The 16720-nt window shown below is 48.4% G+C and overlaps 1 long non-coding RNA gene across 2 annotated transcripts; it reads left to right on the top strand.

Moving 5' to 3' along the window:
• The first annotated feature begins 11540 nt into the window (after nt 1-11540).
• LOC142076725 (uncharacterized) lies at nt 11541-14672 on the top strand. 2 transcript variants are annotated; one of them, XR_012671293.1, is made up of 4 exons: nt 11541-11717; nt 12467-12519; nt 13011-13071; nt 14121-14672. It is a non-coding gene; the product is annotated as an uncharacterized LOC142076725 (long non-coding RNA). The 2 variants fall into 2 exon arrangements; XR_012671292.1 differs by lacking the exon at nt 14121-14672 and having other exon boundaries at nt 13011-13500.
• Nucleotides 14673-16720: the final 2048 nt, after the last annotated feature.

The following is a 16720-nucleotide window of genomic DNA, read 5'->3' as shown; positions in this document are numbered from 1 at the left end:
CCCAGGAAAAATGCTGCTCCAGTTGTCAGGAAAACCCTGTCTCACGACGGTCCAGTTTCCAGTGAACAGTTCCCCAGACAGAGTAGAAGGGCTGATCTTACTTTGGACTGTAATGAAGGAATTCTTGACTCACATTTGCAAGAAGTGAGAAGCGGATACTATGACCAGAACTAGAGGGGCCCTGCCTCCAGCCAGGTGGAGGAAAGGGACAACCGGGTTTACTGGACTGTGTGGATTCGATGGCCTGGCACATCAGAGCCACAGGAGTATAAGGCTCTCGTAGACACTGGTGCACAGTGCACCCTAATGCCATCAAGCTATAAAGGGGCAGAACCCATTTGTATTTCTGGAGTGACAGGGGGATCCCAAGAGTTAACTGTATTGGAGGCCGAAGTGAGCCTAACCGGGAACGAGTGGCAGAAGCACCCCATTGTGACTGGCCCAGAGGCTCCGTGCATCCTTGGCATAGACTACCTCAGGAGAGGGTATTTTAAGGACCCAAAAGGGCATTGGTGGGCTTTTGGTATAGCTGCCCTGGAGACGGAGGAAATTAAACAGCTGTCCACCTTGCCCGGTCTCTCAGAGGACCCTTCTGTTGTGGGGTTGTTGGGGGTTGAAGAACAACAAGTACCAATCGCTACCACAACAGTGCATCGGCGACAATACCGCACCAACCGAGATTCCCTGATCCCTATCCATGAGCTGATTCGTCGATTGGAGTGCCAAGGAGGGATCAGCAAGACTCGCTCACCCTTCAACAGTCCCATATGGCCAGTGCGAAAGTCTAATGGAGAGTGGAGACTAACAGTAGACTACCGTGGCCTGAACGAAGTCACGCCGCCACTGAGTGCTGCTGTGCCGGACATGCTAGAACTTCAATACGAACTGGAGTCAAAGGCAGCCAAGTGGTACGCCACAACTGACATTGCTAATGCCTTCTTCTCCATCCCTTTGGCAGCAGAGTGCAGGCCACAGTTTGCTTTCACTTGGAGGGGCATCCAGTACACCTGGAACTGACTGCCCCAGGGGTGGAAACACAGCCCTACCATTTGCCATGGACTGATCCACACCGCACTGGAACAGGGTGAGGCTCCAGAACACCTGCAATACATTGATGACATCATCGTGTGGGGCAACACAGCAGAAGAAGTTTTTGAGAAAGGGGAGAGAATAATTCAAATCCTTCTGAAAGCCGGTTTTGCCATAAAACAAAGTAAGGTCAAGGGACCTGCACAGGAGATCCAGTTTTTAGGAATAAAATGGCAAGACGGACGTCGTCAGATTCCAATGGATGTGATCAACAAAATAACAGCCATGTCCCCACCAACTAGCAAAAGGAAAACACAAGCTTTCTTAGGTGTTGTGGGCTTTTGGAGAATGCATATTCCAGATTACAGCCTGATTGTAAGCCCTCTCTATCAAGTGACCAGTAAGAAGAACGACTTCAGACGGGGCCCTGAGCAACAACAAGCCTTTGAACAAATTAAACAGGAGATAGTTCATGCAGTAGCCCTTGGGCCAGTCCGGGCAGGACAAGATGTGAAGAATGTGCTCTACACCGCAGCCGGGGAGAATGGCCCTACCTGGAGCCTCTGGCAGAAAGCACCAGGGGAGACTCGAGGTCAACCCTTAGGGTTCTGGAGTCGGGGATACAGAGGATCGGAGGCCCGCTACACTCCAACTGAGAAGGAGATACTGGCAGCATATGAAGGGGTTCGAGCTGCTCTGGAAGTGGTTGGTACTGAAGCACAGCTCCTCCTGGCACCCCGACTGCCGGTGCTGGGCTGGATGTTCAAAGGGAGGGTCCCCTCTACACATCATGCAACCGATGCTACGTGGAGTATGTGGGTCGCACTGATCACACAACGGGCCCGAATAGGAAACCCCAGTCGCCCAGGAATCTTGGAGGTGATCACGAACTGGCCAGAAGGCAAAGATTTTGGAATATCCCCAGAGGAGGAGGTGACACGTGCTGAAGAAGCCCCACTGTATAATAAACTACCAGAAAACGAGAAGCAATATGCCCTGTTCACTGATGGGTCCTGTCGCCTTGTGGGAAAGCATCGGAGGTGGAAAGCTGCTGTATGGAGTCCTATACGCCAAGTTGCAGAAACTGCTGAAGGAGAAGGTGAATCGAGCCAGTTTGCAGAGGTAAAAGCCATCCAGCTGGCCTTGGACATTGCTGAACGAGAAAAATGGCCAGTACTCTATCTCTATACTGACTCATGGATGGTGGCAAATGCCCTGTGGGGGTGGTTGCAGCAGTGGAAGCAGAACAACTGGCAGCGCAGAGGTAAACCCATCTGGGCTGCCGCATTGTGGCAAGATATTGCTGCCCGAGTAGAGAACCTGGTTGTAAAAGTACGTCACGTAGATGCTCACGTACCCAAGAGTCGGGCCACTGAAGAACATCAAAACAACCAGCAGGTGGACCAGGCTGCTAAGATTGAGGTGGCTCAGGTGGATCTGGACTGGCAACATAAGGGTGAATTATTTATAGCTCGGTGGGCCCATGACGCGTCAGGCCATCAAGGAAGAGATGCAACATATAGATGGGCTCGTGATCGAGGGGTGGACTTAACCACGGACGCTATTGCACAGGTTATCCATGAATGTGAAACGTGTGCTGCAATCAAACAAGCCAAGCGAGTAAAGCCTCTTTGGTATGGGGGATGATGGTTGAAATACAAATATGGGGAGGCCTGGCAGATTGATTATATCACACTCCCACAAACCCGGCACGGCAAGCGCTATGTGCTCACCATGGTGGAAGCAACCACCGGCTGGCTAGAAACATACCCTGTGCCTCATGCCACTGCCCGGAACACCATCCTGGGCCTTGAAAAGCAAGTCCTATGGCGACATGGCACCCAAGAAAGAATTGAGTCAGACAATGGGACTCATTTCCGAAACACCCTCATAGACACCTGGGCCAAAGAGCATGGCATTGAGTGGGTCTATCACATCCCCTACCACGCACCAGCCTCCGGGAAAATCGAATGATACAACGGGCTGCTAAAGACAACACTGAGGGCAATGGGTGGTGGGACATTCAAGCATTGGGATACACATTTAGCAAAAGCCACCTGGTTAGTCAACACTAGGGGGTCTGTTAATCGAGCTGGCCCTGCCCAATCAAGACTTTTACATACTGTAGATGGAGATAAAGTCCCTGTCGTGCACATAAGAAATATGCTGGGGAAGACAGTCTGGGTTACTCCTGCCTCTGGCAAGGGAAAACACATCCATGGGATTGCTTTTGCTCAAGGACCTGGGTGCACTTGATGGGTGATGCGAAAGGATGGGCAAGTCCGGTGTGTACCTCAAGGGGATTTGATTTTGGGTGAAAATAGCCAATGAACTGAATTTTATGATGTCAATTGTTATATGATATTGTATATCATTATTTCTATGGTTGCTATCAATGGTATAGCAGTGAAAATCACCCAGATTAATGAAGAATGAACTAACTCCGATGAAACCGAGTAAAGTGCAACGATGATAGAACTGGACGAGCGCAGCAGTACCGAAATGAGAACTGGCTTCAGGATGCAACAGCCCAACACCACACACCATCTTTCTGGCCCTGAAAGACTGTTATGACAGATGGAGCCCAAAGTTGTGGACTAAAAGAACTCAATGGACATATGTATATATATGTATGTATATGTATTATATGTATATATGTATGTATATGTATTATATATGTATATATATAAAAAAGATAGTGGTGATTAATTGAAAGGTATCGAAAAATGTGAGACCTAAGCATAACGTAAATGGTATAGAATAAGGGGTGGATACTGTCCTAGTTTCGGCAGGGATAGGGTTAAATTTCTTCCTAGTGCTGTGTTTTGGATTTAGTATGAGGAGAATGTTGATAACACACTGATGTTTTCAGTTGTTGCTAAGTGCCCTCCTAGTCCAAGGACAGCTCCCGTGCCTACTGACTGAGCTAGGTACACAAGATGGGAGGGAACATAATCCGGACAGCCAGCCCAGCTGGCCAATGGGGTATTCCATACCATGTGACGTCATGCTCAGTATATGAACGGTAGGCGTGATCCAGGAAGTGCCGATCGCTATTTGGTTATCGGTCAGCGCAGGTGGTGAGCAATTGCATTGTGCATCACTCATTTTGTATATTCTATCATTATTTATTATCATTATTCTCCCTTTTCTGTTCTATTAAACTGTCTTTATCTCAACCCACGAGTTTTTCTCACTCTTACCCTTCCGATTCTCTCCCCGTCCCACTGGGGGGGCGGGGGGAGTGAGTGAGCGGCTGCGTGGTATTTGGCTGCCTGCCAGGTTAAACAACGACAATGAGCAAATGGTTGGAAAAGTCAACACTGTTCTTTTATGACAATTTTGAATTTCTTCAATTTAGTCATCTCACATATAGCCAAGACGCTTTCTCTCAGTTGGAGAGAGAGGAGTCTGTTTTACCCATTACTGCAGCGTCAAGCTAGTCCTTCCTTTTGCTATATGTTTGTTATAGATAGATTGTAACAGTGCATTGTGTTTATAAAATCTTAAAGGTAAATCAAAAGAAAACCCAGGATCTGATATCTCCAATTCAGTCAGCAAGAAAACAACAATTTAGGGACAGGACCAGGCCAAATACCTCATGATGAGGCAACAACATAGGAAGCGTATGTGGAAGAAGTTAAAAGAAGTTCCAGAGAAGATTAGTTAATATCTGTGCAGTACTTGGAAGATCAGAAGTGTGATGTATTAAGTGTATCAAGGAGTGGCAGAGGAGCAGTGGGCACTTGGCCCACGGGAGATGGGAGTCTCTTTCAAGTGTGGGCAGCCTCCATCCACAGGTGCAAAGCTGAGTATAAGGAGAGAAGACTGAATGAGCTGTTGGGGGTGAGGATGTGGAAGGCAAGTATGAGGATCAGGAAATGAGCGTAGTCTCTAATGAACAGAAAGCAGGGAGAAAAATGCTTAAGTTGGCAGGATGCCATTGGCCTCCCTTATCTAGGGAGGAGTTTTACAGAGAACAACGGAGACTTAAAGAGGAGGAAGTATTTGACTCCCTGTTCATGGTCCCAAGCAGAGAGGATGCCACCCCTGTGAGAGATGAGCCTATGGAAGCAGATTCTATTGCTTTCAAACCGATGTCTGAAAAGGAGAAAAAAGAGAAGGATAAGCCAAAAGCAAAAATTGACAAGACAAAGCGGAACGTAGAAGTGGCTGTTCCTCCTAAGACAGACAATATAATAAAACTAGCTAAAGCTTCCTCGAACGGAAATCTCCTCGAACGGAAGAGAGAAAGCAAGAAGAGAGAAGGGAAGAGAGAAAGCAAGGATTTAAAGAACCTGACTTGCTGCTCTGATATTGCTCATTTACATCAGTTATAGGTGTTTGTGATTAAGTTTAGGGTTAGGGTTAGGGCTTATTGTTACGGTGAGGGTTAGGTTTAGGGTTAGGGTTAACATTAGGGTTAGGGCTTATCATTAGGGTTATGGTTAGGGGCAGGGGTTAGGTTTAAGGTTAGGGTTAGGGTTAGGTTTAGGATTAGGCTTAGGGTTATCGTTAGGGTTAGGGATAGGGTTGGGGTTAGGATTATGGTTTGGGTTTAGGGTTAGGGATCGGGTTAGGGTTTCATTTTACGGTTAGGTTTAGGGTTAGGGTTAGGGCTTAGGGTTACGGTTAGGGTTAGGGTTAGTTTTAGGGTTAGGATAGGGTTTGGGTTAGGGTTCCGGGTTAGGGTTTAGTTTTAGGTTTAGGGTTAGGGTTAAGGTTAGAGTTAGGGCTGGGGTTCAGAGTTAGGGTTAGAGTTCGGGATATGGGTTAGGGTTAAGGGTTAGGGTTAGAATTAGGGTTAGGCTTATCATTAGGATTATGGTTAGGGGTTGGGGTTAGGGTTAGGGTTAGGGTTAGGGTTAGGGTTAGGTTTAGGGTTAGGCTTAGGGTTATTGTTAGGGTTAGGGATAGGGTTGGGGTTAGGATTATGGTTTGGGTTTAGGGTTAGGGATTGGGTTAGGGTTTCATTTTAGGGTTAGGATTAGGTTTAGGTTTAGGGTTAGGATTAGGGCTTAGAGTTAGGGTTAGCGTTAGGGTTAGTGTTTGGGTTAGGGTTTAGGGTTAGGGTTTAATTTTAGGGTTAGGGTTAGGGTTAGGGTAAAGGTTAGTGTTAGGTTTAAGGTTAGGGTTAGGGCTGGGGTTCAGGGTTAGTGTTAGAGTTCGGGATATGGGTTAGGGTTTGGGGTTAGGGTTAGCATTAGGGTTAGGGCTTATCATTAGGTTTAGGGTTAGGGTTAGGGTTAAGGTTAGAGTAGAAACTGTAAAGGCAGAGTCCCAGGGAGTTTCTCCCCATAGAACTACTACTTAAAGTAATCTCTTTTATATTTAATCCCTGCTTGTGCTTCTGGTTTTATGACAGAAGAAATGCTATTTGAAATCTGCTTTTCCCTGTTTAACTTCTTCCGGATACCCATGCCCTCACCTCGGTGCCGTTGCGGGGTCTGTGGCATTTCGTAATGCCAGGAGCACGGAACAACCCCAGCGAGCGGCGTGGGCCGCCATCTAACTTTTTAGACTTGAATGATCTGCAGTTGCCAGGTTGCTGTCTCAGGGTAGGCTCAATATTTGCACCTTGCGAAATCGGTCCTCGACCGAATATGTGGGGGAAGAGGAGTGGCAGAACGGCGGGCTTGAACGCACGGAGTCATTTCTGAAGGAGCTCAATCTGCTTATGAGGGCGTGCGTTCCAAATGCTGTGTTTCACTGCCAGCTACGCAAGTAGAAATGGTGATTGGTAAATTAAGCCAAAGTATACTATTTGGTGTTTTGTGATTTTTCGGGTGTTTCTTTTTTTTTTTTTTTCTTCTATTTTGGCTGAACAGAGTTACTAGAACTTACCTATGCTGCGTATTTTTACTTCTCTGAAGAAAACAGATTTCTCTAGTTGTCGGTATGCTTGTAAGTATATTTCTGTTTGGATACATCCTCCCACCATGTTTTGGTAAGGCTTGTTAAGAGACTCCCTGTCGAAAAAACCTTCTGCATTGGCCCTTGAGGGGTATCCTCTTGAGGTGAGAGAAAACAGGCACGGGAAGAAACGGGGGGAACCGCAAAACCTCAGTGATTTGAGGCTGCTGTAGGCTTTAGCATGATGGATGTCTGACTGAGGCCCGATACTTGGAGAGGGCGCTCGAAGGCCGCATATTCGAGGGCAGAGGGATCACGCCCGTCCACGCGTGTTTGCACGCACTTGTAATTGGAGCACGCTCTGCAAATGCTCGTACCGGTCACGCTGCCAAGTGACTGAGGACGACAGGCCCAATCAGTGGGTCAGGAGAGCAGCCTCACCAGCTTCTGTGGCATCCACAAAATACTTGTTACACAGACCTCCGCAGGGGCAGACTTGAGCAAGCAAGTCCAACTCCTGCCCCTGCAAGCGCCCTCATGCAACTTAGGTAGTTGAGGATGGGTTTTTAGGCAGGTTGGCTGAAGTGGGAGAGAACGAGGGGGGACTACTTCGGTAGAGAGCTAGTCAGAAAACAGTTCAGCGGAGGGGACCGTAATGAAAACTTCTTCAAACCGATATAAGAGGGCCATGGGCACGTACTGTTTCTGGACTAGAACTGGGCGCATGGCGAAGTGTACGCTTACAGATGTTTTCATTCTGTTTCTTTGTCTAGCAATGCCGCTTCCTTCCTGCAATGGCTTCTCTCTGTTCATTGTTTGCTAAACCTACAGAGAAGTCATTTCTGGGTAGCTAGTGAGATGCTTGAATGTTGGGTGGCTGGCGTTGGTGTGCTTTGGGGTCTTTTGCATTGTTCTCCCCTCCCTCCTTCGCTCCCCCTAGGTTACGGTGAGTGTCATGGTAGGGTAACAATCCCAGTGGTGGTCAAACTTCTGGAAAAGGTCTTTGTGTACTTGCGATATCACAGCTCCTTCTACTGGCATGACTGCTTCACACTACCTTCCCTTGCTCGTACAGGTACTGGACCAAATACCCACGCCGAATTTGAATTAGCGCCCCTCCTTGTGCGTGCTCTTTTGTACTTTGATGCCTTCTCTCTGGGTGGATTATTTTAACCCCAGGTTGTTTAGAGGAAAAAAAATAGGAACTGTGTAGCTATTTAAGAGATTAGAATAAAAGGACTTAATTCAGACTAAATGAATGAAGTTCTTGCACCTTTGTAAATGTTGAAGAATTCCATTGCTGTGTAACGGCTGAACCTGTTAACTTATTAAACCACATGGAAATCAAAACCTGACCTCGAGTCTGACTTCATACCTGCTGGAGTGCGGTGAGTTGGGCTTTGGCTTTCTAGAAGTTCAGGGAGGTAGTTGATTTGTAGCCCTCTTTGGTAGACTGTTGTCTCTGAACAGCCCTTTTTGCCAAATGCAGGTACATGGGTTTACAGTCTGTAAGACCACGGCAAGGGCTGTAGCCTTTGTGGTGCTTCTAGGAGGCGAGGGATTCCCGAGACTGCGACGTCAGCCCCAGAAGGTGTGAGCAGTGCCGAAATCTTCAGCAGACCCCGGACATGCGGCAGTACCCTGGGAGGGCTGGTTACAGCTTCTTGGGGTGCCCTAGCGAGTGGGGAGAGCCCTGCCCTCCCCCTCATTAGCACCCGCTTTGGCATTTTTTTTCTCCCTTAGCCTGCCCTGCTTTCCCTTGTTTCTTGTCCTCGCTTTGTTGCGGGGCGTACAGTTCCAGCTGCAAGGAACTGTAGGCCAGAGAGCTGGTGGCTGCGCATTTCTGCTCCAGGAAGGGCTCATCCTGCGGGGAAAGAGGTGGTGTTGGGCCAACACGCTGGCCTTGCTGCCTGGGGGGGAGGAGGGGGGGCTTGTCTCCCACACACGGTTCCTGTAGCGTGAGCCATAGTCAGCACGTTCTGAGCGGCAGAGGGGCCGTAAGGGGCTAGGAGACAGACATATGGGGCTGTGTCTAAGAGAGGGAACCGGGTAAAGGAAAAACCCTGGCCTGCTGCTGAGGGGGGCACGGGTAAGGGGGGGCCGGGGCAGAGGACACGGGCGTCACCAAGGGGTCAGGACTTGAAGAACGCTGCCTCTTGGAGCCGTTGGCTGGCGGAGCAAGCCAGGAGTGGTAGTCTTCCGGCACCGGGCTTCCGGGTGGCAATGTTAGTTTTTGGGGCTTGCGGCGACGTGTAGTCTTTCTTACAGCCGCCTTCCCTGCAGGAGGTGTAGTTTCCTGCCATTGCTCCATAGTTTTTTGCGGTGTTCGTGGGCCGGCCGTTCAGCGAAACGCGGTACAGCCGCACGCACCGACAGCGCGCCTGCCGTCGTGCCGCGCCGCTCACGGCTGCCACCTCGTGAGCAAAACGCGGCACTGCACAGCGGCGCCCGCGCGTGTTCGGGTGAGCCGCCGCCTTCGCTGCTGCCACCCAGTGTCCGACAGTCGGTACTGCAGGTCTGGTGACGCGCCGGCCTCGCTGCTTGGTCTTGTGACCAAGATGTGGTACTGCGCCTGGGCGAGCCCTTGATCACTGCTGCCATTTGACGAAAACCCGGTATTGCAGCATACGTATGGCCCGCGCGCAATAGCGCTGCTGCCTCCCGTTGACTGATATAAGGTACTGCAGCTCGGCGTTCGCGCATGCGCACGTCCCGGGAGCAGCCTCAGGCCCCTCCCACGCGCCGCCGCTGGCCTGCGCATGCGCGGTGCCCGGGAGCAGCATGGCGGCGTGGTTCATTTCGTCGGCGGTAGGTGGGGGCCGGGTCCACCAGTGTGGCGAGCCAGACCCTTCGGCGGTCGCAGGCTCGGGGGTGTCTCCCGCCCGCCTGGGGGTAGTGCATCGGCGGTGCTCGGCACTGTGGTGCGCAGGAGCTCTTGGGAGCGGGCTAGGGCCTTGCCTGTACCCCATTCGGTTGTGAGAGTCCTGTTGCTGCCCCGGGTGCCCCGGAGAAGAGCGGAGACCCGTGGGGTGGTTCCAGCCTGGGGTGAACAAAGATAACTGTCGATAACAATCGCTCGTTCTTTTCGTTGCCTGGGGCGGCCCTGACGACCAAGTTACCTGTTCCTCCTCTTGTGGTTGTGTGTTAACATCTGAAAATCCATTCGCCCTCGCCCCATAAGCAGGTCCCATCAAAGTGCAATGACTACTTCTTCAATTATTTCACACTTGGAGTGGATATTCTCTTTGATGCAAACACTCACAAGGTGAAGAAATTTGTCCTGCATACAAATTATCCTGGTCATTACAACTTTAACATTTACCATCGCTGTGAATTCAAGATTCCACTAGTCATTAAGCGAGATAGTGCTGATTCACAGACTGAAACATGTACAACATACAGCAAGTGGGACAGCATTCAGGATCTTCTGGGGCATCCTGTAGAAAAGCCAGTGGTACTTCACAGGTCGTCATCTCCAAACAACACTAACCCATTTGGGTCAACCTTTTGCTTTGGCTTGTGTCGTCCTTGGCTTGCCTTGTTATTTTAGCAGGGTGTGTGAAAAGTGAAAGGTCTAATAGTCGCTGTCTCTTTAGACTAGCTGCCGTGGCTGAAGTTGAAGAGAATGGAAAAAGGCGAACCAGCTGAAGAGTGAAGCAACATGGATCCAACTGGAAGATGCCTCCATGTGCATAATAGAGAAACCCTCTGTAGAGGGATCTGGACAGGCTGGATCGATGGGCCGAGGTCAATTGTATGAGATTCAACAAGGCCAAGTGCCGGGTCCTGCACTTCGGCCACAACAACCCCACGCGACGCTAGAGGCTTGGGGAAGAGTGGCTGGAAAGCTGCCCAGAGGAAAAGGACCTGGGGGTGCTGGTTGACAGCGGCTGAACATGAGCCGGCAGTGTGCCCAGGTAGCCAAGAAGGCCAACGGCATCCTGGCCTGTATCAGAAATAGTGTGGCCAGCAGGAATAGGGAGGTGATCGTGCCCCTGTACTCGGCACTGGTGAGGCCGCACCTCAAATACTGTGTTCAGTTTTGGGCCCCTCGCTACAAGAAGGACATTGAGGTGCTAGAGCGTGTCCAGAAAAGGGCAATGAAGCTGGTGAAGGATCTGGAGCACAAGTCTTGTGAGGAGCGGCTGAGGGAACTGGGGGTGTTTAGCCTGGAGAAGAGGAGGCTGAGGGGAGACCTTACTGCACTCTACAACTACCTGGAAGGAGGTTGTAGTGAGTTGGGTGTTGGTCTCTTCTCCCAAGTAACTAGCGATAGGACGAGAGGAAATGGCCTCAAGTTGCGCCAGGGGAGGTTTAGGTTGGACATTAGGAAAAATTTCTTTACTGAAAGAGTGGTCAAGCATTGGAACAGGCTGCCCAGGGACGTGGTGGAGTCACCAACCCTGGAAGTATTTAAAAGACATGTAGATGAGGTGCTTAGGGACATGGTGTAGTGGGCATGGTGGTGTTGGGTTGATGGTTGGACTTGATGATCTTAGAGGTCTTTTCCAACCTTAATGATTCTGTGATTTGAGTGAGGAACAATCCCAATTAATAGTCCTCAGCAGACTACATCGCTAACGTGTAATGCAGGGTCTGTACATGTATCCAAAGGTACAGTATGTCCATGTATTGTGTGTGTATGTGAGTGAGAGAAATGCTATGTATCTATGAACCCTCACATTTAAAAAGCTGTAAGATACTAGCTGTGCTCTCTCAGATGAATGACAGTTGAGTAACCGGAGCTACAGAAGAGGAAGGGGGAGAGAGAGTGAGGGAGAAAGAAGCATCCGAATTGTACATTTCTCCATGCGGCGCCAAGAGCGGGAGCTGTGGTGAGTCCTGGACCCTTGGGCGTGCATCTCTCTTCTTCCGCGTCCCAGTAACTCCCTGCCCCGGTCTGCATCCCCCACCCCTCCCAGATCCCTACCCATGTCTGCCTTTCCCTGCCTCCTCCTGTCTGTTGCACTGTTCTTCATTCCTCCATTGTTCTCTTTTTGCCTATCCATCTGTCTGCCTGGCTCCCTGACCCTCTCTCTTTCCCTCTCTGTCATTTTTTCCACTTACCTGTACTCCTGTTCTTCTCTCTATTCTTGCATCCAGCCCTCTGTCCCTCTCTTTATCCCTCAGGGGTCCTGGTCCCTGTTGCTCTTTTTGTCTCTCCGCCTCTCTGTCCTTCTCCCTGTCCCTGTTTTTTTTCGTGCTGCATCTCTCTGTCCTGCTTCCCATCCTCTTTTTCTGTCTCTGTCCCTCTGTGCTGTTCCTTGCCCCTGTCCCTCTCCCCCAGCCCCCCCATTCTCTGTCGTTCTCCCTGCCCGCCCCCTGCAGCCATCTCTCCCCCAGTCTGTCCTGCTCGCTGTCTCTCTCCTTTTTTCTGTATTTCATTTTCTGGCTGCCTGTCCTTCAGCTTTTTTTATATCCCTCCTGTCCTTTTTTGCTATTCCTCTGTTCTTCTGCCTGTCCCTCTCTTTTCTTTCTATGTCTACTTTTATCCAGATGTCTAACCCTATTTTTTTATTATTTCCTGTCTCTCTTGTGTCACATTGCTTTTAAATTTTTTTTTTCTATATCTACTTTTATCCAGCCATGAAAGTACAAGGCATATGGAAGGGATCCATAGTGGTCTGTAAATACAAGGTACGTCAATGATGTATGTCTACATTTTTCCTAAGGTACTTGTAGTGTGGACTTTAAAGTTAATATTAAGAATGTGCCAATTCTCCTTCTATAGTTTTTTATTAAATATTTTAACACAAATACTAAAATAAAATAAGGTCTGTTCTGGAGCATGTTACGCCTATGCAAAGCTTACTTCCCTCATTTATTTCCTATTCCTGAAAGCATGGTCTTCTGTTTTTGTGCGCTTACTATTAAATGATACTGTGAAAATAATTTTGTACCAGAAGAGGAAAGAAACTGTTTGTAAGAGATCAGATATTCAGAAGAAATAGACTTTGTTTTCATTATAAAAGCTTTATGCTTTTTCAGTGAATAAGTATTTAAAATATCTTATAGTAGTAATTGAAAACTTTACTGACATACTAGTATCTGTACTTAAGGCAATCAAAGTCAAAGAAGAGACATGGACAAATCAGGACAAATTGGCTTCGCTTCTGCATGTTTTCCAGGCTTTCCCAAGAAACATTAGCGGCCTTGTAACTAGTGACAGTGAGTCCTGATGTGGTTTTGGTGAGTTATTGCTTCAATAATGTCCTTTTTCCTTAACCTACAGTGTGTAATTTTTGACTTCAGTTCGAAAGAGATTTTCCAAAATGGAAATATTTCTCATTCAAAGGAGGTGCATTTTATGAACTTCCCATCAGAGTGGATCTTCAGAGATGGTATACTTGGCAGTAGAAGTCATCAGCAACAAGACTTTTTGTTCTCTTTAAAAACAAAAACAAAAAAAAAACAAAAAACCAAACCAAACAAAAAACCCCCAGTCAATTTCCTCCCAAAGACCCAAGCACAGCACATCTTCCAACAGTTGATGGCGTCATTGGTTCCCAGTTGTAACAGTTGAGAGATCATGAAAACGTGTTCCTCTGCATGCTTCAGTACAGCCAAAAGCATTAGCAAATCTGCCAGTCCTTTTTGGTAGCCTTATGTATTGCAGCACTGGGGATTTGCTTTGGGTTTCGTTTTTTTTTTGTTCCCAAAAGTAGAACCATATGGGGGATTTTGTGCCTCACCGATTTTTCTATCATAAAAAATAGTTTTCTATCATAAATGAAACTTTAAAAAAAAGTTAAAATTATATAATTTACAAACTTGCATTTAAAATGTAACTGCCAAATAGCTGTAGCATACAATTTATTAGGTGTACTTAAGCAGTTAGGTAGTTGCTCTAAATGTTTAAAAAGAGAGGCAACTGAACGTTACGGGTTTTTTTCCCAATCTTTTGACCGAGTGCTCTGAAGTACTTTATTTCTGTCTCGCTTTCAATGGCGCGTTTCCCCGGCAGTTCGGTAGCATCAGTCTCGGCGCAGCTGGCCAGGCGTCCTTCCTAGTCACATAACACACGCAAAACCCCAGTCAAATGATAGCTGTGTATTGTAGAGATAGATAATTTAACGGTATGAATTCACAGCTCTGCAATTTAAATTAATGCAAAAGGAAAATCAAATACTTTTATGGTATAAGTCGTCTTCTTGTATGTAGATAAACGTATGCACACCTTTTTAGCATAAAATGAATTGCTGAGATTTGTTATTTCTTTTTCATTTTACTCTTCAAAGTTTTACACTTCACTTTCAACTTTATCGACCAAGCAAGCGAGATGTGCAGCAGCAGCAGCAGCGCAAGGGCTGGAGCTGCGGCGGCGGATCCGTGAGCGTAGATGCTGATTACGGTACACCCTTGTCCTGCAGCCTCACGGGGTTATCTCCCTGCAGCGGTGCTGTAAGGAAGGGATGAGGCGTTTTCCGACACCAGCGAGAGTGTTTACTTCTCTGCTAAGAACGCGTTCAAAATCGTGTCAATTAGTCTTAACGCTGATTTTAAGCGTTCGAATCGCTCTAGCTTTTAAAGGACGTGTTGTATTTCGAGCTGTCCTGTTTGCCTAGCATCCTCCTTTAGCTCAACTACTACCCTATCCCTTATCCTGACTGAATTCCTCTGCTGCCTTCGGTGCTATTTTTTTAATATGCTGAAATACCATTTGGGATTTTTGTTTTTCAGATGTCTCGTTGTAAGCGTCCCGTGGTGCTCAGGAGAGACCCCCGGCCCAGGTTTGCCTGCCGGTCGTTAAACGTGCTGAGGGTAAGGGGCCAGCTGCCAGCCTGCGGGACAGGGACTGTGGGGGTCTGCAACCGTTTGGGGGGGCCGCCCCTCCTTTATTTTTCTAGCAGAGCCCCCCTTTTTGGCGGGGGTCCGTGTGTACATACGTAAATGGCATTATTAAAGTAACGAGCTGCCGGTTGGGGCCGTTTCCCTTGTATTGTGCCTTTTTGGGGAGGTGAATAAAAAGGGGGGGTTTTGGGGTCTGGGGGGGTGATGATGTCATTTGGGGCACCTCAACATCACCCGAGGGGTGATGATGCCGTGGAGGAGCAGGTGAGTGGGGAATGGGGGGGGTCCCCCCCAAAAAAGGGGGTCCAGCCCAAAAATGCCTGAAAATTCATGGAGGGGGGAGCAGGGGGTGTTAAAAAAATTTTTAAAAACTGTAAATATATGTGTGAGGCATTGAAATAGAGAACCTGTTACATAGTACGTCTAAATAGATATATGTAATATAAGAAGTTATATATAAATGTAAATAGATATCTAAGTCTAAATAGGTATAAGTGTAAATGGATATCTAAGTCTATAAAGACACAGGTGTAAATATATGTAAGTGTAAATAGAGAAGTCTATAAAGATATTTAAGTGTCAAAATACATGAGTCTAAACAGATTCATAGTCTGAATAGGTATTACGTGTAGTAAGTGGGAAATAGGGGGGGGAAAGTGGGAAATAGGGGGGAGGAAAAGTGAAACAAATATGTTCCCTAAATACATGTATATGTATGTGTAAATAGACACATAAATGTAAATGTCTGTGATAGATAAGGTTTTTAACATGCAAAGAAACCCTGTTTACAGAAAGGATGTAAAAAATTGACACCACCCGCTGCCCCTCCCCCCTCCCACTGGAAATACCTCTCTATTGAAGATATAAAAGCGCTTTCAAAAGCTGCCCCTTTCCCCTTCGCCTTTACCGCCTTTTCCCATCCTGATTTGGGGCCAGTTCCCCCAGTGGGGACTTTCCCCTGCGGGGCTGTGCACATACAGAGCGGGACCTGCCGCTGTGGCATAAAAATACCACAAAACCCCTGATTCAGGGTCTGCAAGGGTGGGGCGGGGGGGGTGAACAAAAAACAAACCACAATTTGAGGGAAGAATACCCAATTTGGAGCTCCCAGGAAAGCCAAATCCACCTGGATTTGTGCAGCCGGAGAGCAGAAAAACCCCCATTTTCATGCACAAAACCAAAAGCAAAAATCACCAATTTTTATGTTGTGGAAAAGCGCCGAAAATCCTCCAAGTTGAATATTTTGGAAAAGAAAAAAAGCCCAATTTTCATACTATGGAAAAGCAAAAAACCTCCCAATTTGGGGTGAAATACCAGCGGTTTGAGGGGCATCGCTCGGGGTTATCTGGTGTGGATTATCCAGTGAGGGTCAGTTATCCGGAACGGATTATCGGTTGCGGGTTGTCCCAGGTGAGTTACCTGCTGTGGATTGTCCCGGCTGGACCCCCTGGTGTAGGTCATCCCCACGCATGCCCCTCCTCATGTCTGCCCCTCCCTTTCCCACGCGAGGCTTTCCCCTGCACCCCACTGCCACCCCACTCTCCCTCCTCCTGCGTTTTGGGTTTGTGCTGCAAAGGGCGTTGATGACGCAGGGCTGCGTTAGTTCCTGCTGAGCAGCGCCTGCACAGCACCGGGGTTGTTCTGCTCCTCACCCTGCCCTGCCAGCGAGCAGGCTGGGGGTGCACAAGGGTTTGGGGGGGGACGCAGCTGGGACAGCTGACCCCACCTGACCCAAGGCATATTCCAGAGCGTATCATGTCATGTAGTAAAACTAGGGGGGAGGTTGGCCAGGGGGCCGCTGCTGGGCCTCACTTTAACTTCAGTTTAAAGCTTCAGAAACTGCATTCACTGAAATCGGTGCAGGGGGAACTGATGGTTGTGGTTCAACTCAGCAGGTAGCTTAACACCGCACAGCCGCTCGCTCGCTCCCCACCCCACGAAGTGATTGGCTGCGGAGGGTATTTCAGTGGGGCGGGGGGCGGTCCTGCAGGCCCCGGGGAGCGGTACTGGGGGGCTCCAGGCAGGGGAGGGGCTGTGAGCATCTGGG

This window comes from Calonectris borealis, unplaced genomic scaffold (genome assembly GCF_964195595.1).
Source record: "Calonectris borealis unplaced genomic scaffold, bCalBor7.hap1.2 HAP1_SCAFFOLD_97, whole genome shotgun sequence".
NCBI classification, from domain to species: domain Eukaryota; kingdom Metazoa; phylum Chordata; class Aves; order Procellariiformes; family Procellariidae; genus Calonectris; species Calonectris borealis.
This window is presented reverse-complemented; position numbering and strand designations above follow the sequence as displayed.